Source organism: Nuphar pumila, chromosome 2, assembly GCF_984573655.1.
Source record: "Nuphar pumila chromosome 2, dmNupPumi1.hap1.1, whole genome shotgun sequence".
Taxonomy (NCBI): domain Eukaryota; kingdom Viridiplantae; phylum Streptophyta; class Magnoliopsida; order Nymphaeales; family Nymphaeaceae; genus Nuphar; species Nuphar pumila.
The window spans coordinates 23,376-42,805 of NC_143250.1; the positions used below are offsets into that span (position 1 = coordinate 23,376).

Sequence of the window (19,430 nt, forward strand, 5' to 3'; positions counted from 1 at the left end):
TTTTCTCTCTCTCTCTCTCTCCTATTTATTCCTCTCTTACCCTTGTAAAAGATGGATGACAATGATAAGATCACCATCATTCCTATGAAGCTAAATGATACTAACTATGTAATGTGAGTTTCGATTATGAAGCACCACATTTGGGGAAAAGGTTTATGGGGTATAGTGGATGGTTCTGATTTGAAACCTAAACTATCTCTTACCAAGAAAGAAGGTGATAAAGAGGTTCTTCTAACGGAAGAAGAGAAGAGTAAGGCGTTGACCACTTATGAAAAGAAATGGAAAGAGTGGAGGATAGGGCATGCAAAAATTATGTCATGGCTCATCAATAGCATAGACATTAAAAAATGCTCTAGTCTAGCTAAGTTTGAGCATGCCGATAAGGCTTGGGAATACCTCAAAAACATGTATTCCCTTAAAGATATTGCATATGTATGCAATTTACAAGACAAAGTTCGGACAATGACTCAAAAAGATGAAACTATTCGAGGATATTATAATGAGTTGTCCGAACTTTGGGAAGAGTTGGCTCTTCTTGAGCCCAAATGACATTGTGCCGAAGATATCGAGCTTCGCCAAAAGCAACTCGATATGGAACATTTCTATCAATTTGTGAATGGTCTAAGGTCGGAGTTTGAATCCACCAAATCGGCCCTATTACATCGTGGAAAAATTCCTTCTATTGTTGATACTATAGAAGAGCTCACTATGGAAGAAAATAGACTTAGAAAAAGTACTCCAAAAGTTGATGACGACTCAGTTTTAGCTATATCTAGACCAGGGAATCATACTCGTACTTACAAGCCGCCTCATTTTGGAAGGCAAAACAACGACTTTGATAAAAGAAAAGTTATTTGTCATCATTGTCATGAACCGGGGCACTATAGGCCTCAATGTCCAAAGTTAAAAAGAAGAGAAGAAAAAAGAGTTGCATCTGTTGAATCCGAGTCAAAAGATCAAGATGCACCTGTGTCTATGGCTCAACTGATGGAAATCCTTCAACCTCTTCTCAAAGGGGTATCCTCTTCAATCGAAGCCTCAACTGGAGCGGCAGTTGCATCTTTCTCCGGTCCAGGTAACTTTCCTTGGCTTTTAGATTCTGGTTCTTCTTTTCACATGACCCCAAATGTTAATAGTCTACCCGAATGTCTTAAAAATAACTCAAGTGTGTCAAAGGTTTTTACAGCCGATGGCACATCTCTTGAAGTAAAAGGAATAGGATGTTTTGAAAATCTTCAAAAATCCAATTTTTTTTTATCCCAGAAGTTAGATATATCCCTAAACTTAATTTGAATCTCGTATCTGTCTCGCAAATATCTGATTATGGATGTAATATATCCTTCTCTTCTCATGCTTGTTGGCTACAAGATCGTCAGTCAGGGAAGTTGATTGGGGAAGGCCATAGAGAAGGAGGACTCTATTACATGGACTTTTTTGGAATTACCCAAGAATGCATTTTGTTATAATATTCAGAAATTAGAATTGGATTTATGGCACAAAAGACTTGGCCATCCTCATATGTCTAAAATTCAATATTTTCCAAGTTTGGAAAAATTTTGTAATTCTGAAATTTTTTCTTGCAAAGACTGCATTCTTGGCAAAATGAAAATGTTACCATTTCTTAGTAGAACTTTTGTTTCCTCACGACCACTTGAGTTAATACATTCAGATGTTTGGGGCCCCACACCAGTTATTTCCAAAGGTGGTTATACATATTATGCCATTTTTGTTGATGACTTTTTTAGACATACTTGGATTTATTTTCTTAAACATAAATCTGATGTCTTTGCTAACTTCCAAATATTTCATAAAATGGTTAAAAATAAGTTTCAAAATGATATTTCCGTTTTTCGCACTGATTCAGGGGGAAAGTTTATGTCCAACGAATTTAAAGACTATCTCAATTTACATGGTATTACACATCAAAGATCATGTCCACACACTCCACAGCAGAATGGCCTAGCCGAACACAAACATCGGCACATTATGGAAACTACTAGGACATTGCTAATTGCAAATCAAGTGCCAAAAAGTTTTTGGACTGAAGCGGTCCTAACTGCCACCTACCTCATTAATAGGATGTCATCTTCTTCATTAAAGAATACAACTCCAATAGAAAAGCTTGTTAATTTAACTCCAGATTATTCTAGATTAAGAGTCTTTGGATGCAAATGTTTTGTTTTCACCAACAAAAATGATAAACTCTCTCCTCGTGCAATCCCATGTGCCTTTTTAGGATATGCTGATAATAAAAAAGGCTACAGGTGTTTCGATTTTCAAAATGACAAATTATATGTGTCAAATAATGTATCTTTTTTGGAAAAAGAAAGCTTCTTTGAATTTGAAAAATCCAAGGATGCCACTGAATACTCATTTTTAATTGATCCAACTTCAAAATCCAATGAATGTGATATTGGATGTGACCTTGACAATGATCAAAGTCCTATTGTTGTTGAAAATGATGATAATGAAGAGCAAACCCATAGGGATGTTAGTCTACAATATTCAAGACGTAGAGAGCAAAATCTTCCATGTGCATTAAAAAAATACTCTGAAGTCTCACCTAGAAGAACGTCTAGAATCTCTAGACCTCCAGAAAAATTTGTCTTTTGAATCTTTTTCACCCACGTATAGGGCCGCCATTACATTAATACAATCATATGTTGAACCATCATCCTATTCTCAAGCCAAAAATCATATAGAATGGATAGAAGGCATGAAAATAGAATTGGATGCACTAGAAAAGGCCAATACTTGGACGATCCAAGATATCCCTCCAGGTAAGAAACCTATAGGCTGTAGGTGGGTATACAAAGTCAAAACCAAAAGTGATGGGACCCTGGAAAGATATAAGGCCCGTTTAGTAGCAAAAGGATATGCCCAAGAGTATGACATCGATTATGAAAACATTTGCTCTTGTGACACGTATGACCATTGTTAGAACTTTAATAGCCTTGGCCTCCATTAGAACATGACCTATCTTTCAATTAGATATCAAAAATGCTTTCTTGAATGAGAATCTCGTTGAAGAAGTATACATGGAAGCCCCACCTGGTATTAGTATCCCTAAGGGTAAAACTCTTCGTCTAGAAAAAGCTCTTTATGGTCTTAAACAGGCTTTAAAAGCCTGGTATGACCGATTTAGTCATGTTATGCTTGATATTGGTTTTCAACCTTGTTTAACTGGCACTGCTTTGTTTGTTAAGAAATCTGATGCAGGCATCATTATTCTTCTTCTCTATGTGGACGATATGATCATCACCGGAGGCGACAAACAGGGAGTTGCAAATATCAAATCTCTTCTTAAAACTCACTTTGAAATGACTGACTTAGGTTTATTAAGATATTTTTTAGGCATTGAAGTTGCTTATTCCCCTCGGGGGTATTTGATATCTCAATCTAAATTTGCTCTTGATATCGTTTCCAGGTATGGAATTACAGATGATAAGAAAGTAGACACTCCAGAAGTTGTCAATGTTAAAATGAAAATTGATGATGGAGAACTTCTTGATGATCCTACTCCTTATAGACAACTTGTTGGATCTCTTTCTTATCTTTCCATTACTAGGCCAGATATAACTCATGTGGTTCATACAGCCAGTCAGTTTCAGCATGCTCCCACCTCCGTGCATATGGGAGCAATTTTGCGTATTATTAGATACTTAAAATCCTCTCTTTCATGAGGACTCTTCTTGTCTGCTTCATCTTCATTAAATTTAATTGCATATACTGATGCTGACTGGGGAGGTGATCCCAATAATAGACATTCAACTACTGGTTTTTGTGTGTTCCTAGGTGAAGCCTTAATTTCGTGGAGGTGCAAGAAGCAGCAGAAAGTCTCTCTTTCCTCCATCGAAGCTGAATACAAAGCCATGGCAACCACCACTATGGAGGTTGTTTGGCTCAGACGATTGCTAGCGGATATGGGAGCTAAAGCAACGCAAGCTTCAAAGATGTGCTTTGACAACAAAAGTGCGATCTACATTGCAAACAACCGGACATTCCATGAGCGCACTAAACACATTGAGATGAACTGTCACTAGGAATACTTATATGGAACCATTGATCTGCCATATGTTACATCAGAATATCAATTAGCAGACTTCTTCACCAAGCCTCTTGCTGCTCCCAAATTTCACTTCCTCTTAGACAAACTTTCGCTCATTGTACCGTAAGTTTGAGGGGGAGTGTTAAAATGTAAACTGTAATATATATATATATATATTATTTAATATTATTATATTTTCTTTTTCTACTTTTTCTTTATTTTCTTTTTTAGCATCTAGTTCAATAGAAACTAGATATTTGATCCAGTCAAGTTCCTGTTGGAACTTGACTGTGCAAATAGTTGTTGGACTGTAGTCCAACAGCTATAATAAGAGACGTTGGACTACAGTCCAACGTCTCTTTTGGAGAGCTCAAAATGAGCTCTCCTCTCTCTTCCACTTTTTTTTATATATAGGGGTGAACCCCTTCAATGTAAATTACTATGCTTCTTAAGCATTTTGTTCATGAATAAAGTATTATTTATTTTTCAAGTGTTCTTCCTTTTATACCCTTTCAAGGGTCATGCTTGTAGTGTCTCCAATAGACACTTGTTTGTGAGTTATTCGTGCATTTGTTGAAGACCACCATTTCATTACAATTACATTACATGGATCGGGTCATTACATTACATGGATCAATTACATGGATCGGGTCAGATCCTTTGCACCTTTTTCAAAGGTGTCATCTTCCAAGTCAAGAAAGCCCTCTTCATCGTTGTCTTGATCGACGTGTTGTTGGGGGCATTGATCTCTGTCACCCTGTGGCAGGCGCTCAGGGTGCGCCTGCTCATGTTGTACCTGTACTGGTGTTGCTGGAGGCGGTCTGAGTTGGTCCCTAGTAGGAGGTGGAACCAGTTGAAATCACCGTTGAGGATCTAGTGGAGGTGGTGGTCCCAACAAAGGTGGAGGGAGCGGGTGTGTAATAGGGTTAGGGTTGGGATTTGGATAATGGGTTTTGTTTGGGTTAGGATTCGGGTTTGGATAATAGTTTTGGGCTAGATTTCGATAAGGTATTTGGATTGATTTTTGGGTTGGATAAGGGGTTTGGATTTGGGTAGGATAATGGGTTTGAATTTGAGTTAGATTTGGGTTTGGGTAGGGGGTTTGGATTTGGTTTTGATTGTAATTTGAATTTGAACCTGATTGGATTTGGATCGGGTTTGAACCTAAACTAATCGTCGAACCTAGATTTGGATAGGTTGGATCTTCATTCGAGTTGTGGGGTAAAAGGCTTGGTTTGAACTCGATCCACAATCCATATTATTATGGGTCTGGTTCTGACCTGGCCCAAAATGAAACAGAGGTTCCATCCGGGTCCGATTTAGGTCTGGGTTGGTCTCGTATCGCGTATTTGGACAAAAAATGCTTTGTTGGACCTGATTCAGGAGTAGACCCAAGTCACATCCAACTGGGTTAGCTGAGTAAAGGGTCTCGGACCCTGAACCCGGTCCCAGGGACCCAAAAATTGATCTGTGGGGTCCGAATTCGGCCCCCAAAGCCCCATGGACCGGTTCGGATCCGATTGAACCCGGGTCGGCCCAAGGGGGTGCAGGTTCTCCAGCCCACTGACCCACGGTGGGGAACCCCGCCTGGACAGGTTCAAGAAGGGGGGGGGGAGCGACGCCGTCGTCCCTTACGGGGACGACAGTGGGGGTTCGGCCCACCGTCGGGGGCAGTTCCCGCTGGCCGGCAGGACCTTCCCCGATTGTTGGGGACCCATAAGTGGCCCTTCAAAAAACTGAGCCCCCCGCGGGACTTGGCCTGTCAGATAGCTTTGACTGGCAATGGGGATTCCATCGTCGGTCGTTCCTTGCGGTAGGCAGCCACCACTGGAAAGTGGGGTTGACCTCTCGACATGGAGGCTGTTGGTTTTGAAAGGATAGGTTGGCCGACGTCCCTGCGCAGGCCCACTCCAGCGTGTTCAAAGTGCACGATCGGGGACAACTCTCCGGTTGGCTGACCACTCATCGCATCGGGTTTGGTCCGTCTTGGCATTGTTTGGACGGCGTCGACCACCACCGTAGCCATGTAGCTGACGACATCCGACGATGGTACGAATCTCGCGTGGTTGAAGGCTGCCGAACTTGAATAAGGGGTGTCGCCCAAATCAGTTTTTTCGTGATGCATCGCTGCCTCATGCGCTTCCACCGGCGATTCAAGATTCGATATTCTGTCATCTATTCCATCCAGTCGTTTCGACATACCTGCCATGTCTTTGCTCATGCACAACATATTCTCTTGGATTTTAGTCATCATGTCTAACATGCGCATCATATGATCTTCGTTGTTTGTTTCCGATCTTTCCTTTTCTTTTTCTCTTTCGGCCATAGGATCGTCCCTTGCTTCTTGTGCCATGACAACGAACAAGGAGAACAAACTTAGGCTCTGATACTACTTTGATGCAGCGGCAATACGTAAACAAGAACAAAAGTCGAACAAGCGCAATCGCGCGAAGAAAATTTAAAATTGAACAAAACTCAGAATTTCAATTAGGAAAAGAAAATAGGAAGCTTCAAAGAAGTTGGTTTCTCTAAAAAAAATCTCCTCCTCACGTAGCCCTATTCTACTATATTTATATAAGTTTCTGGATACGGATCCAAGATCCGTTACAAAGGATCTAAATGATAATACGTAAAAAGAAACAAATAATCACACAGAATAAGTATCCAACTAGACTTGAATACTATGCCACTGCCCTCCACAATCCGAATGGAATCTCGCCTCTATCGAACCTTCACCCGCCTCGAGTACTTACACAAAGGCACTTCCTCTTGTCTCAAGACCGTTCTCGATGTCGCATCCACCACATCCATCCGCTCGTCTACTCCGGAGGGGCATGGGACCCATGGTGCTGACCCCGGGTCCAGCATAGTCTGGGCTTCCTGTTCCTGCACTGCATCATTCTCCCCAGGTTGGGAAGAAGTCGCCTCTGACGACTTATTGTCACCACAGTAGGCATATATATCAGACACATTGAAGATAGGCGAGATGTGCCAATCTTCTGACAAGTCAAGCAAATATGCATTCGTACCCAAACGCTGGAGGATCTTAAAAGGACCATGCTTCTTGGGACTCAACTTATTGTAGGTTCCAACTGGGAAACACTCAGGCCGAAGGTAAACCCACACTAATTGACCGACTTCAAACTGGACATTACGACGACCTTGGTCCATAAAGGTCTTGTAAGCCTCATAACTTTCAGTTTAGTTCGAACTTGAATCTTGAATAAATGAATAGGCAATGAGTAGTAATCTTTAATATAAACTTTAAAAATTCTTGAAGGCAGTGAACACTTCAGATTTGTGCTTCAACAATAAAATTCCAGGTGTATTTAGTGAAGTCATTAATGAAATATGATATTTAGACCCTGAGAAAGAAGCAACAGGAGTAAGGCCCAGACATCAGAATGAATAAGATCTAAAGGGGAAGTTTTGATTTTATACAAGAAAAGGTAAACATGTATGTTTTCTTAACTGACAACTATAGCAGGGTCTGTAAGGATCAAGGTTACAATCATTCAAGCTAACAAGACCAGAACTAGAAAGAAACCTAAAGAGTATCAAAACTACAATTACCAATGCGTTGATGCCATATATTGGTAAAATTTTCAACCGCAAGAGGCAAAACTAGGTTAATTTTGAAAAGTGGTTTGGTCCAAAAGGTTTAGATCTCTATGCCTCCTCGTAGGAAACATGGTCCTCAATATTGAGAAGTGTAATATGTGCTTTATAATTCTGTGTGCTACCCCTGCTTGTATGTACATTTCTTTTCTTATAGAGGTATTATTGTATCTTTCCCTCGGTTAGTTGTAGGGCTGTATAATCAGCCATTTTTGTCCTGTAGTGTCATAGAGGGGTCGACCCTCATATATTGTTGTAACCATTCATTTGATAACTTAATGCAACTTTGGTATTCTCTTCTCTTCTGGTTTCTTCCATTGTTGTGCACATTTCAATATGCTGCTGACATCACCTCAAAATCAATGACTCAGATTGAAGGTTTGGCAACCATTGATTTCAGTTGGGAATCTGATACCTCTTGATTTTGGAAGACTTTTGAATCAATAAGCAAGTAATTTGGGTAAGTGGTTGAATTACTAGGGTATTCTTTAATATTTTATGAGAATGGTGATGTTGTTGGTTCTGCTATTTTAGGGAATTTTGGAGCTTTGAGTTGGCATGTTCTAAGTAGTCAAAAGCACTAGTCGGAGCTTAGGCACCAGCCCCCTAAAAAGCCTAGTCAATGTTTAGTCAGGACCAACAGAAGAAATTTTTTTTTTAAACAATTACAATAAATTCTTAAAAGTAATATAAAGTACATAGTTTAGGAAGCTAAACAACTAAAAAAATTCATGAATGAATCTAAACAATTGAAACATAATTACATTTTTAACATTTAATTTCATCTAAACAAATATTTGTTTAGTTGCGTCACCTAGAGACACACAAAGGAATAAAATTATTTAAAATAAATAAAAAAAAATGTTGAAAAACTTAAATATTTCAAAATACTCAAACAAGGCATGATTACACACAAAGGAATAAAATTATTTAAAATAAACATATAAAAAACAGAAAAATAAGAAAAGAATATTGAAAAACTTAAATATTTCAAAATACTCAAACAAAGCATGATTATAATGTTTTGAATAACAAAAAACAAATGTAAAAAACCAACCTTGGTGCCCCTCCCAACCTAGGTACTTGCCTAGGCACCTAGGTGCTCCTAGGCGGTAGACTTGTGCCTAGGTAGGAGCCTCACTGCATAGGGCATGTCTTAGGGTCATTTTTGTGTCAACAGTCGTCTGATATGTTTTTTAGCTAGTAGTTGGGTGCTTGATTGAGTTTCATGCAAGTTTTCTTGGTTACTATTGTTGACGGTAACTGGCTATTATCAAGTCTTCTTGGTGCTTGACTACCATATTTTGTTGCTTAGCTGTAGTTTTGATGCTTAATTAGTATGGGTATCTTTTTTGTGCCATTTGGTTAAGATTGTGGTGGATTTAAGTGGGCTGATGCTGATTCTTGATTGATGCTAGTTCTTGGTATGCAACTATCATAGTGTGCCATCAACTGCAGTTCTGATGCTTAACTGATTTGGGGTACTTATAGTGGGTCACCTTGGGGTGATTGTGGTGGATTTAGGTTGGTTGATATTAGTTCTTGCATAGTCTTCATCATCGACTTCACTTTGTTATATTTCGTGAAGCATTCTCGCTGGCATCTATTATTTTGTTGTGCATTTGATTTAGCATATTTTGGTGCTTGCATAGCTGCATTTGTGTCTTGTGCAGGACGCTAAATATTGTAGTTGGATTCTGTGAATATGGAGAAAGGAGAATTCAATCAACTTGTCCCAATAAATCTTGTTGTGACAAACTATTTCGTATTGGTCCAATTTATGACTCATGATTTTGGGAAGGAGCTTGGTGGCTATTTAGACGAGTCTAAAGGAAGAACAAAAGCTACAAATGCCAATTATAAGTTTAAGGAGTGGACAATAAACAATGCAAGGGTGAAGGCATGGATCTTGAGGCCAATTGAACAAAGAATAATGGTGAATCTTTTCAAGTTTCAGTAGGCTAAGGAAGCTAGGAGGTATTTCAAGCAAGTGTATAAGCAAGAATACTAGGCTAAGTAATATCAACTCGTGCAAGAATTGAAAGCAATGAGGCAAGGGATTAAATCTGTCCCTCCAGAATTTTATTCAGAGATGCAACAAATATGGGATGCCCTTGCACTTATGAAAGGTCTAAGAAGTGTGAAAAATGTAGCAAATGTGACGAGTGCAATGACTGTAATGCCTGCATGGATATATTTGAGCAGTCTAGAGAGACAAGCCGGTTGATTAAGTTCCTTATGGCACTACACCTTGAGTTTAATGGAGTGAGAAGTGCCATCCTTCTGCTATTTAGGCGCTAACTAAGCTCATCGTTGAGGAGGCCAAGATTAGGTCCTTTAAAGCCTATCAGTCTGAGGATTTTGTTATGGCCATTCCTTGGCAGCCAAGTGGTAGAGTAAGTGGCAGAGTTGGAGGTTGTTAGGCATCCTGCAGTTTCATTGAGAATCAGGGAACTCTCGGTTTACACACAGAAGTGATTTGAGTTCAGTTTAGTGCCACTATTGCAGATGATATGGCCATATGAAGAGTACTTAGCCCAGTTTTGAAGAAAAGGAAGGGTGGAGCCTTTGCAACACCTTCTAGTGGAGAGGACATTAAGCCTCAGGATGGGCAACTTAATAACAAGAATGTTGCACAATCAACCACTTTCTCTAGTGAGTCTTTCAGATCAATCAGGTGTTAGTCAACTGTAGATTCTAGAGCAGATGCAACAACTAATTCACTAGTTGCAACTCTTCGCTCAGTTTGCCATTGCTCCCTCGTCTTCCTCTATTCCTTTCTCCTTTGGTACTGCCTTCGTAGGCATCTCTGATTGTTTCCCTGGTTGGTTGATAGACTCAGGAGCATCATGTCACATGGTATCTTTTGACACAATGGTATCTTTTGCACTGCAGATAGATCATCCATGTTTGTTTCAAAAGTTGGGTCCATTACCTATAATTCTTATTATAGCAATAAACTAATTTTCTCCAAAGTATATAATGTTCCCTCTCTCTATGAGTCCTATTTTTGTTGGCCAAATTACCAAGCTCGATTTCAATGTACGTTGGGAACTCATTAAAATTCTTTTGATTCTTAGTTGATTTTTCTTTTGGGCCACAAGTTAATGTATCCTTTTTATCTCATTTTAGTTAGATTCAGAATTATTATCTTCTGTCATCATTTCCACTTGAAGTGCAAAATTCAAGGTCTTTGAAGAACCTTCTCTCTTTTGCAAAGAGCACGAAGCACCAGGAAGCCTGTGAGCTGAAGTCCTTTGCTCCGAAGCCTATAAATGGATATGGTGGGTCACTCTCAAAAGCAGTTTGTGAAGCATTGGAAATGGCAAGAGAATGACATGATGGGCCTTCGGTGAAGATTGCTGCAGCTTTATGTTCCTCTTTAGTTTGTGCTAGACCAGAAGATTTAGCGGATAATTTTCCTTTTCTCATTGTTATCTTTCAAAGGTTCTCATTGTTAACTATTGATTTAGAGAAGGCATACGATAGAGTACCTAGGGACATTCTCTGGTGGACAATGATGAAGAAAGGTGTCCCTCTCAAGTACATTAGTATAATTAAAGATATGTATGAAGGAGTAGTAACCAATGTCCGCACTTGTGGAGGAATGACAACCAATTTTCCGATAACGCTTGGGTTGCATCAAGGATCTGCTTTAAGCCCTTTCCTATTTGCGAAGCTAGAGGTTAGAGGTTTTAAGTTGAGTAAGAGTAAGACTGAATATATGGAATGTCGGTTTAGTAAGCAACGAAGTAGTGATGGGAGTGTAGTGAAGCTTGGTGAGCAAGAAATACCGGTGAATGATTATTTCAAATATTTGGGATCCATCATTCAAAAGTATGGAGAAATTGATGAAGATGTAAATCATAGGATAAAGGTTGGGTGGATGAAATGGAAAAGTGCAACTGGAGTGCTGTGCGATCGTAGAATGCCATTGCGGTTGAAGGGAAAGTTTTATAGGACGACTATTAGACCCGCTTTACTATATGGTACGGAATGTTGGGCTGCCAAGAGACATCATATTCAAAAAATGAGTGTAGCTGAGATGCAGATGCTTAGATGGATGTGTGGAAATACAATAAAAGATAATATTCGGAACGAGGAGATACGTAAGAAGGTAGGTGTTGCACCCATTGAAAATAAGATGCGAGAGAATCGTTTACGGTGGTTTGGACATATTCGGCGAAGGCCTAATGATGCTCCAGTTAGAAGGTTGGAGAAATGGGAAAATATATTAGTTAAAAGAGGTCGGGGTAGGCCTAGGAAGACTTGGATGGAGATGATAGGAAAGGATATGAATGCTTTGAACCTCACTGAGGACATGGCATTGGATAGAAATGATTGGAGGCAAAGGATTCATGTGGAAGACCCAAAATGAATTTCTTTTTTGGTTCATATCGCTGACCTCAATTGTTTTGGGATGAAGGCGTAGTTGTTGTTGTTTGTTGTTGTTGTTGTATTTCAACTTTTGTTGTCTATGTTTTCCATTGAACATGATCTTCTGGCCCAGGTTTATAAGATGTGGCCATGTATTTTTTATTCAAGTCTGAAAATGATTGCGCCAATGTCCACTGATGATGATGGAAAAGATAATGAAGTTTTGCTGGGTAATATCTTGATGAGTACCTCTGATGCTAATGTATTGATTTCTGGCATTTCCGATAAATCAGCAGCTTTTACATTCAGTTTTTTTTTTGCAACATTTGCCTTTGTATGTTATTACCTGCAACCATACGCTTTGATGATTCAAGCCTGCTGGGCCATGCTGAAATTCTAGAACTGCTCAAGGCCAAGCTGTCTGAAGCTTCAAGTGATAATGTTGTTGTGTTGCTGTGGTTCATTCTGTTCTGGCTCCATCAGATAGGGTCATGTTATAGGGATTCACCATCCAGCTATTTGAAGAAACATATTAGATTATGCTTTCTTCTCGTTGAACATGTGCTTATTCATACACTAGCATCAACCTTGGTTTCCAATGCCTCTCAATCTGGGCAAGCTGCTGACATTGTGTTGTTTATTGAAGAAGTTGTGGATATTATTTTTCATCATCCTGCAGTAACACTGTTCCTTTTGCATCCAACATGTACCAATAAGGATAAAAAGAAAGCTTAGGAAAGAGTTTCAAAGACTTGCTATTTACATCTGAGCTGTATGTTAGTCCAGTGGATCAATGTGTATCGTGCCTTTTGAGAAATATTGCTGATTACTTATCAGACACAAAATGGAAGTTCTGCATACAGCGTGCATGATGCGCACAAACCAGTTAAAAAGGCCTGCAGGAACCTACTTGAACGCCTACTTTCAGTCTTTATGGAAGAGTTTGAGTGGTGCATACTTTCAAACAGGAACCAGATTCTGTGCTTTCCTAGTTGGCATATTTTATCTATCTCAATGCAGTATATATCACCTTTTGTTTTGCTGGAACTTGTTGATTGGCTTTTCTGCAAAATGGAGCGGCATGGGATGGATATATTGGAAGGTTTAAGTTTTTCTCCCATCTCTGTTGGAATTTATATTGCAGAAGCAGCTTTTAATATGCTACCATGTCATCTGGTCTATGGAAGCAAAAAGGAACATGTCTGCAATTTGTTTTGGGAAATTTTAGAGAAAAGTTTAGATCTTAGCCTTCTTGAAAAAGTTTATTCTAAGATTCTTGACTTCTTCATGAACCACCAATTGGATAATGCTGATTAATGTTTATTGAAAGTTGTTACTGCTGCACATATCATCAATAGAACAGCTCAACCTCAAGTTACTCACCTCCCATTAAGAATTACAATGTTAAGGATGATTGTTGTCAGTTCTGTGGAAGTGGTTGTGCACTGCATCCACAAGACGAGCAAGGTCAAGTCAAAACTGTTGCTGCTAATCACAGAGATGAGTCCTCTGCATTTAGAATTTTTTGGGAAGATATTCTTATCAATGCTAAAGTAAGGCGATTCTGAAGTGGACATTTCAAATCTTGTTAGCACAGAGCAGATAAAGGAGATAAAGGAAGAGTACTCTGGTTTGGCTACTGAGAAGTATATTTTGCTCTTGCCTATTGCACGCATGTATTTCTTCTCAAACTCATCAAATTTGAGCAAGGAGCACTGTGAAACCATTCCCAAGTTTTATTCAGAAGTTATTCTGGATGGTTTTTCAAATTGGGAGAACTTTGTCAGCAGTAGCATATTAGTAGTAAACCCTAACGAGATTTTTTCCACATCTACCAATGAACTTCTTCAGGTTTTCACCTGCAGCATACTTGGAAAAACTAATCATATGTTGCAGTACTACATTAATGGGAGCTTGGAGAGTAAGAAACAGAGAAATACATTATTCAATTCAGTCTTTGAAAGTCTATCTGTACATGATGAACTACTAATATCTGATGTTAATGGGAATTTCTCTTGTTCATATGAGTACTTGCTCAATCTTGTGAACAGGGTTGTTGCAAAATTATCCATTCTAAGGATGCTGTTGTGTCCACAGAACCATCCAGTCCATTTTCCATTACTTGAAGCAGATGAAGGATCTAGTAAAATGCTTTCTGGAAGAAAGATTGGTGGTGAAGCAAAACTAAAACCAAAGACATATTTTATGCTTATGAATTGCCTAGTTGGTACTCTTGACAAAGTTATGCAAAGATATCCTTTGTCATTAGTGCATTCTAAATCATCGAATGATGATGACTGTTTGCTACGTGCAAGGTTTCTGGAAGTTACCATTTTGAGAAATCTAGTTGAATTGTCTGCAGAGCTGGCAAATGATCCAGTCCCAGAGAAATATCTATCATTTCTGGAACCTTTTACCCGATCTTGTCTACTCCACAGGTTTGAAGATCCTGCTACTTTAAGGGCTCTGCACACTGTTCTTTCGTTTTCAACATGCAATTTCAACTTCAGTAATATTCTTAATCATTTACTTGCACATTCACTATTTGTTCCCACAATTTTGTGGTGTGAGATGAATAATGATCCATCCTTTCTTCATCCTCATGGTAGTCTATCGCTGCGCCCAACAACCAGCATCCTGCAGCTTTTACTATTTCCTGAGCCCGAAGAGAGTGATGCTCATGAAGAAATGGACATTAAAGCACATACACTGGAGATTGGTCCTGATATGTACCAAAGAAAATTAGAAGTGCTTAAATTATTGAGTCTTGGTTCTACTCAAAGCTCAAAATACATTTGTTAGTGCCTCTAAAGAAGTCAACTTTAACTCCAGAGACTTGTTGTCTCTTCTTTTATCAGGTTATGGTGCAGCTATGAATGAAATTGATTTGGATGTATGTCATCTTATGCATGAGATTGAATTCATGGAAGGCTCAGATTGTAGTTACATTGCTGAAATGGATTATCTATGGGGAAGTTCTGCAACAAAAATAAGAACATAGCAGACTCTTGATAAGTTGCTGTCCTTGGATAGAGTAGGTGATTGTGAAGTGGATGAAGAATACTGCAGGAGGAGTTTCAAGGAAAACCTTGGGGTTGACTCTAGATTCTAGAGTCTCTTTAATGACTATTGAACTTTCCTTACAATAGAATTGCATGTACTCAACAAACTTCTCTGAAGAAACTCCTCCATGATAGCATCACAGATATGACGTTAGTATGTTTCAGTATCAAACCCCTTGGTTTCTTTTAATTTTGATTTTTTCTTGTTAAGACATTTCAGTGCTTGAGTCACAAAAGGAACTGGCTTTTCTTTTTTGTGCATTTATACTTGTTGTAATTCTAATGGGATATCTTGATGCAATTAACATTGTAGACATCATGTGGGAAAAGAAAAATAACTTCATATGACCCAGATTTCATCTTGCGGTTCTCAATTTATGGATTGTCAAGGGGCTTCTTTGAGCCCATTGAATTTTCAGGACTTGGTCTGCTTGCAATTGCATTTGTTAGCATAGCTTCTCCTGATGAGGGGATCCGGAAATTCGATTACGATGCTATTGGAAAGTTCAAGAAATCTCTGGAGGATGGATAACTCACATTTATGTTGTTTCTGTGCATCTCAGTTATTTAGATTTTTTAACAGTTGTTTTATTATTTTTTTCATTCTCCTTCGATTTAGTTGTGATGAACTGTGTATGTCTTTTTTCATCATCAGGGAAATAAAGAAAAACTAGCTCTACTATTTTCATCTACTTGCTCTCCTATTTTCATGAAAGTAGGGTATTGTAGTATGTTCTTTAATAGTTTGCTTTTTCTTTTTCTTTGTGCCAAATCCCAACAGGCTGAACTGTGCTGCATGCGTTGAGTTATGAGGGTTGGTATAAAGAGTACCTTATTTCTTCAACGAGTGAATAAATCTATTGTTACAGTTTTTTTGTATGTATTTGTGAATATAACTATGCTAGATAAAAGTGAAAACTGATTATATAACTGGGAAGAATTTCGTGCAGAAATATAATCAATATAGACTTGGCTTTGGGAAGTTCCATAAACTGCACTCTTCTTGGTTATCCAACACCAGCAATAAAAAGCAGCTATTGATAATGATGTTCACATTTGTTTGTGCTCGAATGGTGAGTGGAAATGGCTTAGACATACATTTAAAATATAAAGAAATTGAAAGAAACTGGATTGGGATTTGGATTATTTTTCAATACAAAGATTCAACATAAAGATGCCTATATTCTTTTATGCCTGGACAAAAGCTGACGCAATAAAGTGTGCACATTAAACATGTAGATGCTAGAAACTTGTGCAATGTGCATGTGGCTGACAAATAATTGTTTTTGCTGCTGTTCTTATGCATGAATTTAAGATCTTCATAAAGCAGTCTTACTAAAACATCGTCATTTTTACCATTTTAGTGTTATGCTATAAATCTCGATATTTTATAATGACATCTTGATAACATGGAAAACATGGGGTTCCCATCAGAATGGAAGGGTTGGATTGTTCAAATGGATGAGATTCATTGATCGTTCAGTTCATTGATGATGTTCTACCTTTGGTGAGGCTTCTATCACTTGAATGAGTAGGATCTTGTTTATTCTCCACTCTTTCACCATGTCTTTAGCTGAGCATCTTGTGTTCAACACCAATACGGAAATGAAATATGTGAATGAAATACTTGGTAATGCTGTTAACTAAAGGGAGTGTAAAGGCTGGAGTCTGGGTTAGAGTCTAAGAGAGCATTGCCTCCAAGCTTAAATCTTGGTAGTAGTCAAGGTATTTATCGTTCACTGGCCACATCATTCTTGTGAAACATATGCTGGCCTCTGCTGTCCTACCTCATGTCGTTATACATCTATCCAAGAGGATTGAGAAGAGAATGTCTAAAATTGCACGTTCTTCCTTTGGAACAAGGTTGATAATGGAATAAGGTTATATTTGGTCAACTAGAATCTAGTCACTTTACCACTAAAATGAGTGTTTTAGGCATTAGATGATTTTGAAACTCTTAAGTATTGTGTGATTGGCCCTAGAACTTGGTTAAATGGGTTCCTCAGACCCAAGAGAGGATCGACCAATTTTTCTTGCTTGATCAGTGAAATTAATCAGATGTGCACAATAGGGAAGAAGTTTGACGAGAGAGAGAGAGTTATACGGAAAATTATCACTCTTTGAGGGGGGTCATCCTCTAATTTTATTGAGTCCAGAACAATCAATGGTTCCCCTACAATTCCCTCAATGTATTTATATCGCATACATGTGTGGACCCCGGTCATGTTGCCCGTACACCAATAACCTGACCTTTATTCCTCAGTTCAAACCTACTTATTATGAGTATGCAACATTACTCAGATAAAAAAAAATGTATCACAACTTATTATATCGAGTATCTCTTACTGAGTTTTGCCAATAAGTGGGAAGCTTTAACCAGATTAACTCTCCATTAAATTCCTGCTCCTTCCGGCCATAGTCACATACCTGCCACATCCTGTTTTGAGTCATCTGTAATTGCTTTTTTAGTCTTTCTAAAGTGTCACTTTTATCTTTCCTTCTGTGTACCTTGGAACCAATGGTGGTGGCCTACCCTACATCGCCTAAAATGGTGTCATGTTGATGGAAGAGTGGTAGGTTGTGTTGTAAGACCACTTGGCTCATAATAAGTATCGTAACCACTATTTTAGTTGTTCTACTACAAATGTTCAGAGATAGGTTCGGTTTGCCAGTCTGTTTGCAGGTGATAGGTTGAACTCGTATTGAAGGCTGCTGGTTGCAGTATGAAGAATTCCTTCTAGAATGTGCTCACAAAAATTGGGTCTTGATCGCAGACTATAGATTTAGTCTTTCCATGTAATTTAGCTATCTGCTCTACGAAGCCACCATCTTAGCCTTCTATGGATGCACAATAGGGAGAAAATGTGCATACTTGCTCATTCAATCGGCTGTCACCATTATAGTTGGTTTTCCTTTAACGACTAACAAACCTTCCAGGGTAATGTCATCCTAGATTCTTTGAAGTATAGGCAGAGGTCGAAGTTGTTAAGATATATGTAACATTTTTGCAATATTCCCCTATGTTATTTGTCTTGCTATACCAAAGTACACCTAAGTATACTTTGGGTATTTTCCTCTTTTTTGTGTGTATTCTTGTATGTTTTTAATTTTATTGTATTCAAGGTATACCTAAAGTATACCTTTTCTTATGGTTTTTAGGATAAGTATACTCATGTATACTTGTAGGTTAGTCTTTAGGATTTTATTTTATTTTATTTTTATTCTTGTTTTTTTGTATTATTGGTAGCCGTTGGACTAGCTGTTGGGATCTTCTAGCTGTTAGGATAGTCTAATGGCTAGTCAAACTAGACGTAGACCATCCTAACGGCTTGTCTTTTGGTGGGTTATTTGTATGAGGCATATGCCTCATATTGTGCTTTTGAGAGAGGATGTATGTATGTAGAGTGTGTGTGCATGAGTGTTGTAGTGAGGTGTTCTTGTATATTTTTGTACAATTTTCATTAATAAAATATTTATTTATTTTATTAATGAAGTTTATTGTATCTAGTCAAATGCATTTGGACTTCATTTATGATGTCATTTTTTAGTGCTTCTTGTGCCTCAAGTTCCTTGTCATTTCATGACATGGTATGCCAAGATTTTTTTTTTTGTATTTTGCCTCTTTGGGTCATGAAGTGTGTGCTTCGTGAAAGAATCGTGATCAATGTATGGCTTGGATTCAAGGAAGATCTTGATCCAGTATGTGCCTTAAATCTTTATATATATGGTTTTCCTTTTTTGTTTGAGTTGTTTATCTCATGCATTATACATGAGAAATCACTCATTTTTCTCATATTTGAAAAATTATTTGTTATTTTTAAAGCTCTTTTGTTGATTGTTTTGTTTTATGCTTGTTGATTAGAATATGATTGAGCTCTTTGAATTCTCTTTGGTATATGGAGTTATTTTTAAAACTTTTAAATAATTTTCAAATTTATTTAAGTATTGTTGGAAATAATTGCATTCATATTTGTGCTAATTTAAAATTTTATAAATATTTTTATAAGGTTTATAATATTTATTTGATTTTGTGAAATAATATTTATACATGTGTGTGCTTCTATGAGCTCTAGTTTAAATCTTAGGTTTTTGAACTCTCTTTATTTAGTGTCTACGTGTCTGATTTAGTAGTCTTGAGCATGTGTTTTCTTATTGCTTTTATGGCACTTAGATGTTTTATTCGAGTACCTCATAGTTATAAATGTCAAATCATATCTTCTTGGTGTATGACTTCATATTCATTTTTTTCCTTGAGGATTGCAATCTTTTGTTGAGGCTAATTCTTTTGAGCGTGATCTAGAAACTTGTGGAATTTGTATGGATGC

At 38.1% G+C, this 19,430-nt stretch overlaps 1 long non-coding RNA gene across 1 annotated transcript in view; it reads left to right on the forward strand.

The window, feature by feature from the left end:
- LOC149844347 (uncharacterized) overlaps positions 1 to 16,099 on the forward strand; it is a 35,208-nt gene extending 19,109 nt beyond the window's left edge. Inside the window, exon 2 of the long non-coding RNA XR_016429264.1 lies at positions 15,887 to 16,099. This is a non-coding gene — a long non-coding RNA (uncharacterized LOC149844347). The remainder of the gene's footprint in view (positions 1 to 15,886) is intronic.
- Positions 16,100 to 19,430: the final 3,331 nt, after the last annotated feature.